The sequence below is a fragment of the Ovis aries genome, chromosome 9 (assembly GCF_016772045.2).
Source record: "Ovis aries strain OAR_USU_Benz2616 breed Rambouillet chromosome 9, ARS-UI_Ramb_v3.0, whole genome shotgun sequence".
NCBI lineage: Eukaryota > Metazoa > Chordata > Mammalia > Artiodactyla > Bovidae > Ovis > Ovis aries.
The window spans coordinates 41168122-41173037 of record NC_056062.1 but is presented as its reverse complement, the minus strand read 5'-3'; the positions used below and the strand labels follow the sequence as shown (position 1 = coordinate 41173037).

General features: G+C 42.4%; 1 non-coding gene across 1 annotated transcript; it reads left to right on the top strand.

Moving 5' to 3' along the window:
• The first annotated feature begins 4373 nt into the window (after positions 1-4373).
• TRNAW-CCA (transfer RNA tryptophan (anticodon CCA)) lies at positions 4374-4446 on the top strand. The gene has a single exon. It is a non-coding gene; the product is annotated as a tRNA-Trp (tRNA).
• The last annotated feature ends 470 nt before the right edge of the window (positions 4447-4916 follow it).

The window sequence follows — 4916 nt, the reverse complement described above, 5'->3', positions numbered from 1 at the left end:
TACAGACAAGGGGAACAGAAAGATAGGGAAGATACAAGAGGTTTTCTTCCTCAGATTTTCAGAAATTTGAAAATAAGTGGTAAAATTAAGCTTCAAACTCTGATTTATCTCATACCCAAGGATTCCTTTGCTGTTATGCTTATAGTAGAAAGCACAAATGGGTGAATCTTTATTTTCCTTAGGTGTAGCAACCTCTTTTTGTTAGCCATGGTCTAGCTAAGTAAATATAACAAGAAAATAAATTTTTAAACAAACATAAAACTAACCTATTGTATAGGAGGTGATCTATTTGGTTTTTTGAGGGGAGAGGGAGGTTTTTTTTTTTCTTGACTGCACCTGAGGCATGTAAGATCTTTAGTTCCCCGACCAGGGATCAAACATGCACCTCTAGCACTGGAAGTGTGGACCTCCAGGGAAGTACCAGGATAAGTTTTAAATACTTGCCTAGAAGGAGAATTAAGAGCCACAAACCTGATCATATCACTTCCTTATGTAATACAGTTCAGTCATGGTCCTTGACTTAACAATGGTTCGACTTAACTTTTCAACTTTATGATGGTGCAGAAGCAATAAACATGCAGTAAAAATTGCCTTTAGATTTTTAATTTTGATCTCTCCCAGGGCTAGCAACCTGCCAACGATCCTCTCTCACGATGCTGGGCAGCAGCAGTGAGCCGCACAATCATGAATGTAAACAACTGATACGCCTCCAACCATTCTGGACTCAGACAACTACTCTAACTTTCACTTTCAGTACAGTATTCAATCAGTTGCATAAGACAGTCAACACTGTATCATAAAATAGGCTTTGCGCTAGATGATTTTGGCCAAGTGTAGGCTCATGTATGTTTCCTGAGCACATTTAAGGTCGGCTAGTCTAACCCATGATGTTTAGTACATTGGTCTATTAAATGCATATCCAACTTTTGATATTTTCAACTTAGGATGGATTAATGAGGGGGTGTGTAACCTCATTGTAAGTCAGAGAAGATCTGTACTGAGGTTCAAGCTCCACTGTGACCTTCAGGCTTTTTCTCTAACCTTCTCTCTTGAATTTCTCCTCCACTTCTTTCCTAGATCGTCAGACTCCTCTCTGTGGGTGGTGGTCTCTTGTCATCTCCCTCCATGAATCACAAGCCTCATATTTGTCTTTCTTGTTCTTCATTTTATCCGTGGTGCCTAGCACAGAGCCCAGCATATGGTGTGCATTCAATAAATTTGGGTTGAATAAATGAACGAAGTCATGCATGTAAGAATGCTTGGAAATTTTCCAGGATGTAAAACACTATTAAAACGCTAAGCCTTTCTTCTATTTAATTTTTAATGTCTTTGGAATCTGATACTTTTACACAAATTCTAAGGGACAGATTTATGGCCTAAAGCTACATGCACTTTATTGTACAATGACATCTGGATGAGCCAAAGTAATTAAAAATACTCTGCTTGAATCATCTATCACCCAACTCCTTGTACTCATCAAACTGAACATTCTTAACTTTACCTTTTATTAATAAAAAGGGGGGAGCTATTTCATGTCTAGTAAACCAAAAGGAAACGGCACAATCGTTCACCTCCTCTGCTGTCCAGGCCCTGGCTGGAGGACAGGACACTCTCGGGTCACACATAGTCATCCTCAGGAGACAGTTATGCGCAAGGGCAGATATAACGTCATTGGTGCCTCTCTGACCATTATTCACTGAGCTAACTTTCTGCCAAGGGTCCTCTCTAGGGAACATAGAAGGAGCCTCAGGGTATTATCCCAACAGAGAGCTCAGGCTAACCAAGTATCCAGCTCTGATGGGGATAGGTCCTTCCACAGAATTGCTCCTCACCTTCAGAGCAATAGAGGCTCCTCACTGGCACAAAGAGAACAGATAAAGGTGTTGGTGGCCTGGACCAGGATGGTAGTAGGGGAGGTAGCAAAAAAACAGTTGAGCTCTGGATATAAATTCTTCTGAAGGTAGAGTCAACAGGCTTTGCTGATGGATTGATGTGAGTGAGAAAGAGAGAGAAGCCATGGATGACTGTGAGGTTTGGAGCATGTGAAACTGTGAAACCCTGATTGCCGTTGACTGTAAAGGTAAAAACTGCAGGAGGAGCATATTTGGGGTGGAGACCTGAGTTGCACATTAGGAATTAAGTTTTGGACACGTTAAATTTGAGATGTCAATTAAATATGATTAAGTTTATGATTAACTTCCAGCCAGAGAGAAGAGATAGAAGTATGATACAGTGAATAAGAACCTGCCTGCCAGTGCAGGAGACATGGGTTCGATCCCTGACCAGGGAACATGCCACATGGGCGCCCATGCGCCACAACTACTGAGCCTGTGTGCCTCGAGTCTGTGCTCAGAAATAAGAGAAGCTACTGCAATAAGAAAATCATGTGCTGCAACCAGAGAATAGCCTCCACTTACTACAACTAGTGAAAGCCTGAGCAGCAATGAAACCCCAATGCAGTCATAAATAAATAAATATTATCTTTTTAAAGGATGATAAAATTATCACCCATGTTAGTGAGGCTCATGTGGCAAGACACTGGGGGCAACCTCCAGCCAACAACCAGCTAGAAACAGAGGCAGTGGTCCTAACAGTCCAAAGGAACTGAATTGTGCCAACAGCCCTGTGAGCGTGGATATACACCCTTTCTCAGTCAAGTCTTCAGATCTGCTGACACCTTGACTGCAGCCTCTTGAGAAATTATAAATTAGAGGACCCATCTGCGTTGTGCCCATATTCCTGACGCATATTGCAGAAACTCTAAGATAATAAATGTGTATTGTTCTAAGCTGCTAATTTTGGGATAATCTGTTATGAAGCAAAATACAATTAATATAAGGTCATAGGGCTTCCGTGGTGGTTCCGGTGGTAAAGAATCCACCTGACAATGCATGAGACTCGAGTTCGATCACTGGGTTGGGAAGATCCCCTGGAGGAGGAAAAGGCAACCCACTCCAGTATTCTTGCCTGGAGAAACCCATGGACAGAGGAGCCTGGTGGGCTAGGGGGTCGCAAAAGAATCAGACATGATTTGGTGGCTAAACAACAAGAGAATCAAAAGAATGAATGTAGACAGAAGAGAGAACTGGGTTTTGGCCCTGGGTTCACCACTGTTTAGAAGTTAGGAAAATAAGAGGAAAGTACATGGAGAGGGAGGGCCATCAGTAGAAAGGGACAAAGAGATGGGATGACAAAGGGGTCAACGAGGAGGCCGAAGTGATCAACTGGTAAACACTGTGGACAAGTCAAGTAAGGTGAGGGCTGAGAATGTGTTGTTGCAGTTAGTGATGATGAGAAAACACAGTAACGCTGTAAAAAATGTAGGGCGAAAAAAATACTTAAAAACTTAACTTCTTTGATAAAGCCAAAATTTCGCAGGTGGAGTTTCCTTTAAGTCAGAGACAGCTCCATCTATTCCTGCTGTTGCAGCTGATCGTAACAGTGTAACACTGAAAAAGAATTTAGCAAGTTTCAACTTCAGATGTCTCTTTTACAGATGAGCACTGTGAGTGAAGCCAATTATTCAAGGTCACATAGTTAATGAATAGAAGAGTTAGGAATCAAAATGAGACCAAAGGTTCTTGACCTACTGCTCTTTCTGCTACATTTCATTCCTTCTTCGATTTCCTGCTTCCAGGTGGATGATTAGAAATCTTAAAATGCTGTATAGCGATGATAAGTATAGGTAACCTCTCTTACCTGAAGTCTGATTTATTTGTGTTCTTCTATAGTTAAAAGTTTGTAAAAAATCTTATCAAAAACAGATCTGTGGGATATCCCTTAAACCATTGAAAGAATCAACGTGTAAAAGACACTGATGAGGTGTCCAGTGGTCCAGTGGTTAAGACTCCGAACTGACAATGCAGGGAACATAGGTTTGATCCCTGGTCTGGGAACTAAGATCCCACATGCCTTAGAGCAACTAAGCCCGTGCGCCACAACTACTGAGCCCTTGAGCTTAGAGCACATGCTCAGCAACAAGAGAAGCCCCCTGCTCACCACAGTTAGAGAAAACCTCCACACAGCAACAAAAATCTGGTGCAGCCAAAAATAAATAAATAAATAAACATTTAAAAAAGACATTTGCCCTCAAGGAAATGACAGTCTGGTGGGGAGGCAGATACTTCAATAGGGTACTGCAGCTCAGGGTGATAGAATAAAAACGCAGAATGTGGTGGGTGCATTAAAAAGGATTCTGAGCTCAACTTTAGCAGCAAGTGACATCTATGGTGATGTCAGAAATACAAGAAGTATCAGCAGTGTAGGGGGTGGCCCAGGAAAATGGAAGAGTGTAGCCCAGAATAAACAGGGCCCTGACATAAAGGGGAGAAATGAGGTTCCCTGGGCACACAAAGCAAGAAGGCAATGGGACCTCCCTGGTAGTCCAGTGGTTAGGACACCATGCTTCCAATGCAGGGGGCACAGGTTCGATCCCTGGTCAGGGAACTAGGATCCCACATGCCACTGTGAGGCTCAGCCAAAAAGTTAAAAATAGAAAAAGAAGGCAGTCAGGACCATTCAAACTTTCAAGCCATGGGAGCATAAAGATCCTGTTGATGCAAATACCAGTGGGGAAGGTGTAGAATATTTCCAGAACCCCACACTTTCTTGCAGGCCCTTCCCTCGTCTGCATGTTGCCTCCCCACCCCTATTCCTGGCCCACCCCCAGAGGTGATCAATATTCTAACTTATGTCATCACAGATTAGTTTTGCCTAGTCTTAAATTTCATGTAAGTGGGATCACAGAGTAAGCTCTATCATTTGATCTGGCTTTGGTTACACAAGTACAAACGTACATAAAATCACGCTGTACATTTAATATCTGTGTGCTGCATGGTATGTAAGTTGTATCTCAATTTTTTCAGCAAGGGAGGAGGAGGAAAGGATAAAGCACACATGACTCCTAGGCTGTGCTT